The sequence below is a fragment of the Lactuca serriola genome, chromosome 8 (assembly GCF_051521515.1).
Source record: "Lactuca serriola cultivar US96UC23 chromosome 8, Lser_US96UC23_V15, whole genome shotgun sequence".
Lineage (NCBI taxonomy): Eukaryota > Viridiplantae > Streptophyta > Magnoliopsida > Asterales > Asteraceae > Lactuca > Lactuca serriola.
In genome coordinates, this window is record NC_136415.1 from 209,729,556 (window position 1) to 209,747,426 (window position 17,871).

The window sequence follows — 17,871 nt, forward strand, 5'->3', positions numbered from 1 at the left end:
ATGTCTGTACCGGCTTCACTTGGTATAATGATTTCATTTGATTCAACTTCATCTTCTTGGAAAGCAACGTCTTTCTGGGGATGATTTCATCGGTCCAACCATGAAATTTCACTTTAAATACCGCCCACTAGTCCGAGTTGTTTATTTTTGAACTTGGGTAAGGAATGTAACACACTTGAGTGACATGCATGACAAAAAGAAATGGGTCGAACTTGTTGTATTTTCTTTTGACGTATATCTCGACCAAGTTATATTGTTTGTGAAACCGAACTCCTATGTTAGGTGTTGGATCGTACCAATGACATTAAAACAAAACCGTGGTTTTAATTGGGTAACCAGGGTACTCGACTTCTAAAATTTCCTCTACCTTACCATAATAATCACCTCCTTGGCTACTAACACACAATCCGTTATTGGTTGTTGATTTGTTCAGACTATGAGCTTCTGTGTGAAACTTGTAACCATTGACAAAGTATACACTATATAATTTCACTTTTTTGAATGGCAATTTGGAAAGGTCAGATATATACTTGTTGTTTATCGGGATCTTATGTGCCTATATGAAAAATGGTAAAACACTTAATTAGAGTTAATTATAACCATAACAAAAAAATAATAAATTTTAAAAAATACAAAAATAACACGCACATAGTTTTGAAACCATACTGCAAAGTTTTTCTCAACTTCAGTTACAACTTCATTCAAATTTTCTTCAAATATTATGTATCACCAGTTGAATAACATTTTAAAGTTACAATGAATGTAATAATTAAAATCATGCATGTTAATGTTATTAATTCATAGAAATTAAACAACAAGTGATTATTATAATTAAAAGTGATGCATATGTTACGTACCTGATGTAATTCTTGATCTTATCTTTGTTAAGGATTATGTAAGTTTGGGCAGCATGCACTTCCTCGTCAGACATCATTCTATTCGTGAATCTTCCGTAATGACGCCCATGATATGAAAATATATCTATCATGTCATTGTTAGCATCCTCTTGCTCATCTCCTCCTCCATCATCATTTCGAGGCAACTTTCTATAATGTGTGGGGACACCAGTCTCGAAATAATGAGAGCAAAATATAGATGCTTCACGTAGCAAGTACATGTTAACAATGGACCTTTCCACTCGAGCTTTATTTTTCACATCTTTTTTTCAACTGATTTAGATACCTATATTGAAGATTATTTAAATAAGTTTACAAAAATAGCAACATACATTATGATTTACCATACAAACCTTTTAAATGGATACATCCACCGATATTGGACAAGACCGGCTATCTTCGCTTCGTACAGCAAATGTATTGGTAAATGTTCCATGGAGTTAAAAATACCAGGGACAAAGATGGTATCTAATTTACATAGTATTATTGGGATCTCGGTTTCAATCATTTCCATGTCTTTTGTTGTGATAGATGTTGTTGTTAATGTTTTGAAGAAAATACTCAACTCTGTTAATGCTTCCCACACTTGTTTTGGCACACATATCACAAAATGCAATTGGCATCAATCTTTGCATAAAAACATGAGAATAGTGGCTTTTCATTTCGTACAGTCTACACCCTATTAAATCAACACACCTCCCCAAATTAGAAACATAACCATCAGGGAAACGCAGTTTCTCCACCCATTGGCATATGGCTTTCTTTTGATTCTTGTCTAAAGTGTAGTATGCTCTTTCTTTATCTTCGACTCCTTTTCTCTTCCTACGATAGAGCTTCAGATCTCTTCTGGCTGCTACATTGTCCTTCGTCTTCCCTTTCACATCCATTACAGTGTAAAAAAAAGTTTTCAAATACATTTTTCACAATATGCATAACATCGGAATGATGTCTAATGAGGTTTGTTTTCCAATATGGTAAATCCCATAATATGCTTTTCTTTTTCCAACCATGATTGCCACATCTTTTGTTTACATCATCAACATTTAGTTCAGTCACTTTTACCAAACCTAATTGTTCAATCTCCCTTAATGTTTTTTCACCATTCTTACTTGGAGGAAGACCTTCTATGACTTCATGATTCTTCTTGAACTTATTTTTATCCTTTCAATATGGGTGATTTACCTGTAGAAATCTTTAATGGCATTCAAACCATGACATCTTAATACCATTCTTTAGTCTGAAAGCTTGTGTATGTTTCCCACAATGAGGACATGCTAGCTTACCTGCTGTAAACCATCCGGACAACATTGCATATGCTGGAAAATCGCTTATTGTCCACATCAAAGCTTCTCTTAGATGGAATTTTTTTTAATATATATATATATATATATATATATATATATATATATATATATATATATATATATATATATATATATATATATATCATATGTTACTACGCCTTCTTCCCATAATTGTTCCAACTCTGCAACAACTGGTTGTAAAAATACATCTATTTTATGTTTAGGGTTTGACGGTTCTGGCACAAGTGCGGTCAAAAATATGTAAGGCTCTTTAATGCACATAGAAGGTGGAAAGTTATAAGGTGTTATAATAATAGGCCAAGATGAATATTGTTTTCCAAATGCTCCATGTGGTGGAAACCCATCTGTACTTAGGCCTAATCTTACATTACGTACTTCTGCTGCAAATGAAGGATGACTTTTGTCAAAGTGCCTCCAAGCTTCTGAATTGGATGGATGGCATATGACTACCGCATCATGTCCATGATTCTCAAAGTGCCATCGCATGGAAGACATTGTGGCTTGTGAAGCATACAGTCTCTTCAACCTTGGAGTCAAAGGAAAGTAATGCATTTTCTTAAATGATACGCGAGAACATCTGGCCAAATTGTTTGACTGTTTGTACCTATCTGCATTACAGAATTTGCACCGATAAAGATCTTTGTCTTGCCTCCAATATATCATACATCCAGACCTACAGCAGTCAACCATCTCCATAGGCAAACCTAGTTCTTGTATTAACTTTTTGCTCTCGTATAAACTACCTACCATATTATTCTCCTCCGGTAACACATCATTTATCAACTGGCAGATAGCGTCATAACTTTGTTCAGGTATGCGATACTCTAATTTTATATTCAATAGTCTAGCTACAGCAGATAGTTGTGTCACTTTTTTACATCCAGGCCATAATTCTTTATCGGCTGCATCTAGCATATCAAAGAAGTTTTTATCTAGTGCATTTTGCTCCTCTTCAGGATCACTATTATTTAAATAAGGAGCCATTGCATCTATGACCATTTCTCTATAAGAACATGCACCTTCACTGAAATTTTTGTTTGAATCATCCACCCCTAAAAAGGTATTGTCATAATCAATTGATGTTTCACCATGTTTATCCCGACATCAATATTCCTCAACAAAACCAAACTTGTGCAAATGATGCTTAACAGTATCAACTTCTGTATATGGTATGTTACGACATTTTATGCATGGGAATTTAATGTTATCTTCGTCCATGAACCTATGTTGACTGGTAGCAAAATCTATAATTTTTTTCACTCCTTGTACGAAAACAAGCGATATACAACTACTACTATCTTTTCTTTCATACATCCATTTTCTACTTGGATTGTTCATTATATTAAATCTGTAAAGTATAAATTTAAATAACACAATATTAATTATTTGTTCATTAATGTTGATTTTAATTCATATATGACATTTGAAGTGCATATATAGTTACCATACAAACATTGCGAAGGTACCTTAACAACGACTCGTTTCACAAAGCTAATGACCGACTACTGAACAAATCTTCAAAGTTTTCTAATTTGAATGGTTGAATAACTTTTATTATTGGATAAAGGTATAGAATATTAGTAGAATGGTTTAATTGAGATCGACACTTGCAGAACACATATTCAAACAAAGTGTATATCAATTAGGGTACCTTCAACAACCCTTGATTTCAATGTGTTGGATGGATACTAGGTCGTATTATTGGGTCGATATTATTCAATATCAGCGTAAAACCCATGTATTATACGGGTAATTATAAATTTAAATAACATTCATAATAAATATAGATATAGATCTACTTAAAATATAAATTCTATATATATACAGTTTTTTCCTTTATAACGACTTGATTAAACATATTTTTTTATTTCCATTGCAAAAATGGGCCTTCACTTTAGAGATTGCAAATAGACCAAAGTGCTCTTAAAATCTATCTAACTAGGTCACACTAAACTTTTTGTTAGTAAAATGGAAAAGACAAATATACATACATATCAAAACTAACATATATATATATATATATATATATATATATATATATATAGAGAGAGAGAGAGAGAGAGAGGACAGTTCAAATAAAAACGGTAAATAGTGTGAGAACATAAAAACATTTTTTTATGTTATTATTTTGCAATGAATTTTGTATCGACAACTTTATGTCATTATTCAGCAAAGAATAAATGAATAGTCAAAGGTTAAAATTAAAATTCGAATTTACTACAAAAATGCAAATACATAAGTTTATAATAGAATAATAACATTGTAATGATTATATATGATTGATCGAAAGTTAATATTTATATTAGAATTACTTCAACAATACACATGTACAAAATTCATTACAGAATAATAACATAAACATAGTGTTTTTACGTTCTCACACTATTTACTGTTTTTTATTTGAACTTACTTCTCTCTCTCTCTCTCTCTCTCTCTCTATATATATATATATATATATATATATATATATATATATATATATATATATATATATACATTTAGTAAAGTTATAAGTATGTATTCCCATTACACCAAAATAAACATACAATATGCATCATTAATTGTGTGAATCAAACAACTTCTATGTAACCCATAAAAGCTGATACATAAAAGCTATTTCATAACTGCTCACAAAATGATGCTTTGCACAACTTCTATGTAACCCATGGAATTTTATATGTTTTGATCTCCTTAACAAGTTGTTTTGAACCTTGTTAAAGGTATGCCTTAGATTCCAACTTCATCTAGTATTAACGTAGGCATTATTTAAAATGAACAGAGCTTCTTGCTTCTTTTCAATTCCTTTGGCCATCAACATCATTCCCAAAACGAAGATCGCATCCAACTGCCCATAATCGGCTGCATCTTGAAGCAACTGTTTCCCTGCTATCTCTTCCCTTATCGTAAAATACTTCGCCTGACAAACAATAAGTAATCATACAATTTTAAAAATACAAACTAATTGAATTCACAATTATCCGATTGCAAAAAAAAAAAAAAAGAGTACCATTCCATCGTTGAAGAGTACGTGTGCGTTGTTTAACTTTCTGCATTTGCTTATGACTTCGTACTATTGAATACTAAATCGACGAAACGTGAATCGATTTGTGTCGATGATTTTCTATAATGCGTCCGATGTTACAGAATCCCTAAATAGTTTGCAACTATAATTCACAAATTAACAAAAGTAATCTATTAAACACTAAATTAAATATGTATATACATATAATATAAGTAATGCCCATTATAGTTACACTAACTGGCTCTTAAAAGCATATATTGGTGAAGTTCCTCCAACTTTAGTTACTATTTTTTCGATCAAGTGCGACGGCAAAACAATAATTTTTGTTCCTTGTTGTCTTGTTTGCATTCTTTCTGATGAACAACTTGCTGCCATTATGTTGAACTGTGTCAAGTGTGATTCAAGTTATATAACAACAACGATTTTAGGGTTTATTGATCAAAGTTCCGGAACTTTCATTGTTGGGAATTGAATATAGATGATCAATCGCCGATAAACTGAAACGACGGTATAAGTCTGACTACAAATTATGGCGCCTAAGTGTTTAGACAATGAATTGACATAATTACCCTTTAACGTATAAACGTTACTACGTAAATGGTTAGGGTATTTTTGTCCATACCTATGGGCATTTATGTAAATAAATTGACATTCTAAATTTAAAGAGATGAAGTTAAATAAAATTAATGATTAAAATTCAAAAAGACGAATTTAATTAAATTTTTTTACATAAGTAGGATTCGAACCAACGACTTCGGGTAGGAAAAAGGATGCGTTAGCGAGAAAAACTAAATTCACTTCAGTTTCTTCTAATTGAAAAACCATAATATTATGTTCATTAATATTGCAGCCCATATATCATCCATATAAACCATAAGCCATTACCATGTTGACCAATGGCCCATATGCCATCCATGGACATCATAAGCCACTATCATGTTGACCAATCATCCATATGTGATCCATGGACACCACAAGCCATTACCATGTTGACCAATGACTCATATGTCATCCATATACACCATAATCCACTACCATGTTGACCAATGGCCCATATGTAACCCATGGACACCAAAAACCACTATCATGTTACCAATCATCCATATGTCATCCATGGACACCATAAGCCATTACCATGTTGACCAATGACCCATATGTCATCCATATACACCATAAGCCACTACCATGTTCACCAATGACCTATATGTCATCCACGCACACCATAAGCCACTATCATGTTGACCAATCATCCATATGTCATCCATGGCCACCATAAGCCAGTACCATGTTGACCAATGACCCATATGTCATCCATATACACAATAAGCCACTACCAAGTTAACCAATGGCACATATGTCATCCATGGACACCATAAGCCACTATCATGTTGACCAATCATCCATATGTCATCCACGGACACCATAAAGTATTACCATGTTGACCAATGACACATATGTCATCCATATACACCATAAGCAATACCATGTTGACTAATGGCCCATATGCCATCCATGGACACCATAAGCCATTACCATGTAACCAATGACCCATATGTCATCCATATACACCATAAGTCACTACCATGTTCACCAATGACCCATATGTCATCCATGCACACCATAAGCCACTATCATGTAGACCAATCATCCATATGTCATCCATGGACACCATAAGCCATTACCATGTTGACCAATGACCCATATGTCATCCATATACACCATAAGCCACTACCATGTTGACCAATGGCCCATATGTCATCCATGGACACCATAAGCCACTATCATGTTGACCAATCATCCATAAGTCATCCCTGAACACCATAAGCCATTACCATGTTGACCATTGACCATATGTCATCCATATACACCATAAGCCTCAACCATGTTGACCAACGGACCATATGTCATTCATGGACAACATAAGCCACTATCTTGTTGACCAATCATCCATATGTCATCCATGGACACCATAAGCCATTACCATGTTGACCAATGACCCATATGTCATCCATATACACCATAAACCACTACCATGTTCACCAATGAACCATATGTCATCCGTGAACACCATAAGCCACTATCATGTTGACTAATCATCCATATGCCATCCATGGACACCATCAACCATTACCATGTTGACCAATGACCTATATGTCATCCATATACACAATAAGCCACTACCATGTTGACCAATGGCCCATATGTCATCCATGGACACCATAAGCCACTATCATGTTGACCAATCATCTATATGTCATCCACGGACACCATAAGCCATTACCACGTTGACCAATGACCCATATGTCATCCATATACAGCATAAGCCACTACCATGTTCACCAATGTCCCATATGTCATCCATGGACACCATAAGCCACTATCATGTTGACCTATCATCCATATGTCATCCATGGACACCATAAGCCATTACCATGTTGACCAATGACGCATATGTTATCCATATACACCATAAGCCACTACCATGTTGACCAATGGCCCATAGGTCATCCATGGACACCATAAGCCACTATCATGTTGACCAATCATCCATATGTCATCCATGGACACCATAAGCCATTACCAAGTTGACCAATAACCTATATGTCATCCATATACGCAATAAGCCACTACCATGTTGACCAATGGCGCATATGCCATCCATGGACACCGTAAGCCACTATCATGTTGACTAATCATCCATATGTCATCCACGGAGACCATAAGCCATTACCATGTTGACCAAAGACCCATCTGTCATCCATATACACCATAAGCCACTACCATGTTGACCAATGTCCCATATGTCATCCTTGGACGCCATAAGCCACTATAATGATGACCAATCATCCATATGTCATCCCTGGACTCCATAAGCCATTACCAAGTTGACCAATGACCCGTATGTCGTCCATATACACCATAAGCCACTACCATGTTCACAATTGACCCATATGTCATCCATCGACACCATATGCCACTATCATGTTGACCAATCATCCATATGTCATCCATGGACACCATAAGCCATTACCATGTTGACTAATGACCCATATGTCATCCATATAAACCATAAGCCACTAACATGTTGACCAATGGCCCATATGTCATCCATGGAAACCATCAGCCACTATCTTGTTGACCAATCATCCATATGTCATCCCTGGACACCATAAGCCATTACCATGTTGACCAATGACCCATATATCATCCATATACAACGTAAGCCACTACCATTTTGACCAATGGACCATATCTCATCCATGGACAACATAAGTCACTATCATGTTGACCAATCATCTATATGTCATCTGTGGACACCATAAGCCATTACCATGTTGACCAATGACCTATATGTCATCCATATACACAATAAGCCACTACCATGTTGACCAATGGCTCATATGTCATCCATGGACACCATAAGCAATTATCATGTTGACCAATCATCCATATGTCATCCACGGACACCATAAGCCATTAACATGTTGACCAATGACCCATATGTCATCCATATACACCATAAGCCACTTCCATGATGACCAATGTCCCATATGTCATCCATGGACACCATAAGCCACTATAATGTTGACCAATCATTCGTATATCCTCCATGGACACCATAAGCCATTACCATGTTAACCAATGACCCATATGTGATCCATATAAACCGTAAGCAACTACCATGTTCACCAATGACCCATATGTAATCCGTCGACACCATAAGCCACTATCATGTTGACCAATCATCCATATGTCATCCATGGACACCATAAGCCATTACCATGTTGACTAATGACCCATATGTCATCCATATAAACCATAAGCCACTACCATGTTGACCAATGGCCCATATGTCATCCATGGAAACCATAAGCCACTTTTAGGTTGACCAATCATCCATATGACATCCCTGGACACCATAAGACATTACCATGTTGACCAATGACCCATATGTGATCCATATACACCGTAAGCCACTACCATGTTGACCAATGGCCCATATGTCATCCATGGACACCATAAGCCACTATCATGTTGACAGATCATCCAAATGTCATCCATGGACACCATAAGCCATTACCATGTTGACCAATGACCCATATGTCATCCATATGTATCATAAGGCACTACCATGTTCACCAATGACCTATATGTCATCCATGGACACCATAAGCTAGTATCATGTTGACTAATCATTCATATATCATCCATGGACACCATAAGCTACTTCCATGTTAACCAATGGTCCATATGCCATCCATATGTCATCCATCGACACCATAAACCACTACGATGTTGGCCAATGACCCTGACTTTCATCCATATGTCATCCATGGACACCATAAGCCATTTCCATGTTGACCAATGACCTGTATGTCTTCCATGGACACCATAAGCCACTACCATGTTGACTAATGACCCATATGTCATCCATATGTCATCCATCGACATTATAACCCACTACCATGTTGACCAATGACCCATATGTCATCCATGGATACCATAAGCCACTACCATGTTGAGCAATGACCCATACGTCATCCATGGACACCATAAGCCACTACCATGTTGACCAATGACCCATACGTCATCCATATGTAATCCGTGGACACCATAAGCCACTACCATGTTAACCAATGACACATATTTCATCCATGGACACCATAAGCCACTACCATGTTGACCAATGACCCATACGTCATCCATATGTCATCCATGGACACCATAAGCCACTACCATGTTGACCAATGACCCATATGTTATCCATGGACACCATAAGGCACTAGCATGTTGACCAATGACCCATATGTTATCCATATACACCATAAACCACTACCATGTTGACCAATGTCCCATATGTCATCCATGGACACCATATGCCAATACCATGTTGACGAATGACCAATATGTAATCCATATTCATCCATGGGTATACCATGGACACCATGAGCCACTACCATATATATTGACATGACCCGTACGTCTTTTGTATATAAATTTCGGTTTAAACATAAAAGCATAAAGATGTTGGGAATGGAATATAGCTGATCAATCGCCGATAAACTGAAACGACGGTATAAGTCTGACTACATATTATGGCGCCTAAGTGTTTAGACAATGAATTGACATAATTACCCTTTAACGTATAAACGTTACAACGTAAATGGTTAGGGTATTTTTGTCAATACCTACGGGCATTTATGTAAATAAATTGACATTCTAAATTTAAAGAGATGAAGTTAAATAAAATTAATGATTAAAATTCAAAAAGACGAATTTAATTAAATTTTTTTACATAAGTAGGATTCGAACCAACGACTTTGGGTAGGAAAAAGGACGCGTTAGCGAGAAAAACTAAATTTACTTCAGTTTCTTCTAATTGAAAAACCATAATAATATGTTCATTAATATTGCAGCCCATATATCATCCATATAAACCATAAGCCATTACCATGTTGACCAATGGCCCATATGCCATCCATGGACATCATAAGCCACTATCATGTGGACCAATCATCCATATGTGATCCATGGACACCACAAGCCATTACCATGTTGACCAATGACTCATATGTCATCCATATACACCATAATCCACTACCATGTTGACCAATGGCCCATATGTAACCCATGTACACCAAAAACCACTATCATGTTACCAATCATCCATATGTCATCCATGGACACCATAAGCCATTACCATGTTGACCAATGACCCATATGTCATCCATATACACCATAAGCCACTACAATGTTCACCAATGACCTATATGTCATCCACGCACACCATAAGCCACTATCATGTTGACCAATCATCCATATGTCATCCATGGCCACCATAAGCCAGTACCATGTTGACCAATGACCCATATGTCATCCATATACACAATAAGCCACTACAAAGTTAACCAATGGCACATATGTCATCCATGGACACCATAAGCCACTATCATGTTGACCAATCATCCATATGTCATCCACGGACACCATAAACCATTACCATGTTGACCAATGACACATATGTCATCCATATACACCATAAGCCATACCATGTTGACTAATGGCCCATATGCCATCCATGGACACCATAAGCCATTACCATGTGACCAATGACCCATATGTCATCCATATACACCATAAGTCACTACCATGTTCACCAATGACCCATATGTCATCCATGCACACCATAAGCCACTATCATGTAGACCAATCATCCATATGTCATCCATGGACACCATAAGCCATTACCATGTTGACCAATGACCCATATCTCATCCATACACACCATAAGCCACTTCCATGTTGTCCAATGGCCCATATGTCATCCATGGACACCATAAGCCACTATCATGTTGACCAATCATCCATACGTCATCCCTGAACACCATAAGCCATTACCATGTTGACCATTGAATATATGTCATCCATATACACCATAAGCCTCAACCATGTTGACCAACGGACCATATGTCATTCATGGACAACATAAGCCACTATCTTGTTGACCAATCATCCATATGTCATCCATGGACACCATAAGCCATTACCATGTTGACCAATGACCCATATGTCATCCATATACACCATAAACCACTACCATGTTCACCAATGAACCATATGTCATCCATGAACACCATAAGCCACTATCATGTTGACTAATCATCCATATGCCATCCATGGACACCATCAGCCATTACCATGTTGACCAATGACCTATATGTCATCCATATACAGAATAAGCCACTACCATGTTGACCAATGGCCCATATGTCATCCATAGACACCATAAGCCACTATCATGTTGACCAATCATCTATATGTCATCCACGGACATCATAAGCCATTACCACGTTGACCAATGACCCATATGTCATCCATATACACCATAAGCCACTACCATGTTCACCAATGTCCCATATGTCATCCATGGACACCATAAGCCACTATCATGTTGACCTATCATCCATATGTCATCCATGGACACCATAAGCCATTACCATGTTGACCAATGACGCATATGTTATCCATATACAACATAAGCCACTACCATGTTGACTAATGGCCCATAGGTCATCCATGGACACCATAAGCCACTATCATGTTGACCAATAGTCCATATGTCATCCACGGACACCATAAGCCATTACCATGTTGACCAAAGACCCATATGTCATCCATATACACCATAAGCCACTACCATGTTGACCAATGTCCCATATGTCATCCATGGACGCCATAAGCCACTATAATGATGACCAATCATCCATATGTCATCTCTGGACTCCATAAGCCATTACCAAGTTGACCAATGACCCATATGTCATCCATATACACCGTAAGCCACTACCATGTTCACAATTGACCCATATGTCATCCATCTACACCATATGCCACTATCATGTTGACCAATCATCCATATGTCATCCATGGACACCATAAGCCATTACCATGTTGACTAATGACCCATATGTCATCCATATAAACCATAAGCCACTACCATGTTGACCAATGGCCCATATGTCATCCATGGAAACCATCAGCCACTATCATGTTGACCAATCATCCATATGTCATCCCTGGACACCATAAACCATTACCATGTTGACCAATGACCCATATATCATCCATATACAACGTAAGCCACTACCATGTTGACCAATGGACCATACCTCATCCATGGACAACATAAGCCACTATCATGTTGACCAATCATCTATATGTCATCCGTGGACACCATAAGCCATTACCATGTTTGCCAATGACCTATATGTCATCCATATACACAATAAGCCACTACCATGTTGACCAATGGCCCATATGTCATCCATGGACACCATAAGCAATTATCATGTTGACAAATCATCCTTATGTCATCCACGGACACCATAAGCCATTAACATGTTGACAATTGACCCATATGTCATCCATATACACCATAAGCCACTTCCATGATGACCAATGTCCCATATGTCATCCATGGACACCATAAGCCACTATAATGTTGACCAATCATCCATATATCCTCCATGGACACCATAAGCCATTACCATGTTAACCAATGACCCATATGTCATCCATATACACCGTAAGCAACTACCATGTTCACCAATGACTCATATGTCATCTATCGACACCATAAGCCACTATCATGTTGACCAATCATCCATATGTCATCCATAGACACCATAAGCCATTACCATGTTGACTAATGACCCATATGTCATCCATATAAACCATAAGCCACTACCATGTTGACCAATGGCCCATATGTCATCCATGGAAACCATAAGCCACTTTTAGGTTGACCAATCATCCATATGACATCCCTGGACACCATAAGACATTACCATGTTGACCAATGACCCATATGTGATCCATATACACCGTAATCCACTACCATGTTGACCAATGGCCCATATGTCATCCATGGACACCATAAGCCACTATCATGTTGACAGATCATCCAAATGTCATCCATGGACACCATAAGCCATTACCATGTTGACCAATGACCCATATGTCATCCATATGTATCATAAGGCACTACCATGTTCACCAATGACCTATATGTCATCCATGGACACCATAAGCTAGTATCATGTTGACTAATCATTCATATGTCATCCATGGACACCATAAGCTACTTCCATGTTAACCAATGGTCCATATGTCATCCTTATGTCATCCATGGACACCATAAACCACTACGATGTTGGCCAATGACCCTTACTTTCATCCATATGTCATCCATGGACACCATAAGCCATTACCATGTTGACCAATGACCCGTATGTCTTCCATGGACACCATAAGCCACTACCATGTTGACTAATGACCCATATGTCATCCATGGACATTATAACCCACTACCATGTTGACCAATGACCCATATGTCATCCATGGATACCATAAGCCACTACCATGTTGAGCAATGACCCATACGTCATCCATGGACACCATAAACCACTACCATGTTGACCAATGACCCATACGTCATCCATATGAAATCCGTGGACACCATAAGCCACTACCATGTTAACCAATGACACATATTTCATCCATGGACACCATAAGCCACTACCATGTTGACCAATGACCCATACGTCATCCATATGTCATCCATGGACACCATAAGCCACTACCATGTTGACCAATGACCCATATGTTATCTATGGACAACATAAGGCACTAGCATGTTGACCAATGACCCATATGTTATCCATATACACCATAAACCACTACCATGTTGACCAATGTCCCATATGTCATCCATGGACACCATATGCCAATACCATGTTGACGAATGACCAATATGTCATCCATATTCATCCATGGGTATACCATGGACACCATGAGCCACTACCATATATATTGACATGACCCGTACGTCTTTTGTATATAAATTTCGGTTTAAACATAAAAGCATAAAGATGTAGGGAATGGAATATAGATGATCAATCGCCGATAAACTGAAACGACGGTATAAGTCTGACTACAAATTATGGCGCCTAAGTGTTTAGACAATGAATTGACATAATTACCCTTTAACGTATAAACGTTACTACGTAAATGGTTAGGGTATTTTTGTCAATACCTATGGGCATTTATGTAAATAAATTGACATTCTAAATTTAAAGAGATGAAGTTAAATAAAATTAATGATTAAAATTCAAAAAGATGAATTTAATTAAATTTTTTTACATAAGTAGGATTCGAACTAGCGACTTCGGGTAGGAAAAAGGACGCGTTAGCGAGAAAAACTAAATTTACTTCAGTTTATTCTAATTGAAAAACCATAATATTATGTTCATTAATATTGCAGCCCACATATCATCCATATAAACCATAATCCATTACCATGTTGACCAACGGCCCATATGCCATCCATGGACATCATAAGCCACTATCATGTTGACCAATCATCCATATGTGATCCATGGACACCACAAGCCATTACCATGTTGACCAATGACTCATATGTCATCCATATACACCATAATCCACTACCATGTTGACCAATGGCCCATATGTAACCCATGGACACCAAAAACCACTATCATGTTACCAATCATCCATATGTCATCTATGGACACCATAAGCCATTACCATGTTGACCAATGACCCATATCTCATCCATATACACCATAAGCCACTACCATGTTCACCAATGACCTATATGTCATCCACGCACACCATAAGCCACTATCATGTTGACCAATCATCCATATGTCATCCGTGGCCACCATAAGCCAGTACTATGTTGACCAATGACCCATATGTCATCCATATACACAATAAGCCACTACCAAGTTAACCAATGGCACATATGTCATCCATGGACACCATAAGCCACTATCATGTTGACCAATCATCCATAAGTCATCCCTGAACACCATAAGCCATTACCATGTTAACCATTGACCATATGTCATCCATATACACCATAAGCCTCAACCATGTTGACCAACGGACCATATGTCATTCATGGACAACATAAGCCACTATCTTGTTGACCAATCATCCATATGTCATCCATGGACACCATAAGCCATTACCATGTTGACCAATGACCCATATGTCATCCATATACACCATAAACCACTACCATGTTCACCAATGAACCATATGTCATCCATGAACACCATAAGCCACTATCATGTTGACTAATCATCCGTATGCCATCCATGGACACCATCAGCCATTACCATGTTGACCAATGACCTATATGTCATCCATATACACAATAAGCCACTACCATGTTGACCAATGGCCCATATGTCATCCATGGACACCATAAGCCACTATCATGTTGACCAATCATCTATATGTCATCCACGGACACCATAAGCCATTACCACGTTGACCAATGACCCATATGTCATCCATATACACCATAAGCCACTACCATGTTCACCAATGACCCATATGTCATCCATGGACACCATAAGCCACTATCATGTTGACTAATCATCCATATTTCATCCATGGACACAATAAGCCATTACGATGTTGACCAATGACGCATATGTTATCCATATACACCATAAGCCACTACCATGTTGACCAATGGCCTATAGGTCATCCATGGACACCATAAGCCACTATCATGTTGACCAATCATCCATATGTCATCCATGGACACCATAAGCCATTACCAAGTTGACAAATAACCTATATGTCATCCATATACACAATAAGCCACTACCATGTTGACCAATGGCCCATATGCCATCCATGGACACCGTAAGCCACTATCATGTTGACTAATCATCCATATGTCATCCACGGACACCATAAGCCATTACCATGTTGACCAATGACCCATATGTCATCCATATACACCATAAGCCACTACCATGTTGACCAATGTCCCATATGTCTTCCATGGATGCCATAAGCCACTATAATGATGACCAATCATCCATATGTCATCCTTGGACACCATAAGCCATTACCAAGTTGACCAATGACCCATGTGTCGTCCATATACACCGTAAGCCACTACCATGTTCACAATTGACCCATATGTCATCCATCGACACCATATGCCACTATCATGTTGACCAATCATCCATATGTCATCCATGGACACCATAAGCCATTACCATGTTGACTACTGACCCATATGTCATCCATATAAACCATAAGCCACTACCATGTTGACCAATGGCCCATATGTCATCCATGGAAACCATCAGCCACTATCATGTTGACCAATCGTCCATATGTCATCCCTGGACACCATAAGCCATTACCATGTTGACCAATGACCCACATATCATCCATATACAACGTAAGCCACTACCATGTTGGCCAATGGACCATATCTCATCCATGGACAACATAAGCCACTATCATGTTGAACAATCATCTATATGTCATCCGTGGACACCATAAGCCATTACCATGTTGACCAATGACCTATATGTCATCCATATACACAATAAGCCACTACCATGTTGACCAATGGCCCATATGTCATCCATGGACACCATAAGCCACTATCATGTTGAAAGATCATCCAAATGTCATCCATGGACACCATAAGCCATTACCATGTTGACCAATGACCCATATGTATCATAAGGCACTACCATGTTCACCAATGACCTATATGTCATCCATGGACACCATAAGCTAGTATCATGTTGACTAATCATTCATATGTCATCCATGGACACCATAAGCTACTTCCATGTTAACCAATGGTCCATATGCCATCCATATGTCATCGATGGACACCATAAACCACTACGATGTTGGCCAATGACCCTTACTTTCATCCATATGTCATCCATGGACACCATAAGCCATTACCATGTTGACCAATGACCCGTATGTCTTCCATGGACACCATAAGCCACTACCATGTTGACTAATGACCCATATGTCATCCATATGTCATCCATGGACATTATAACCCACTACCATGTTGACCAATGACCCATATGTCGTCCATGGATACCATAAGCACTACCATGTTGAGCAATGACCCATACGTCATCCATGGACACCATAAACCACTAGCATGTCGACCAATGTCCCATACGTCATCCATATGTAATCCGTGGACACCATAATCCACTACCATGTTAACCAATGACACATATTTCATCCATGGACACCA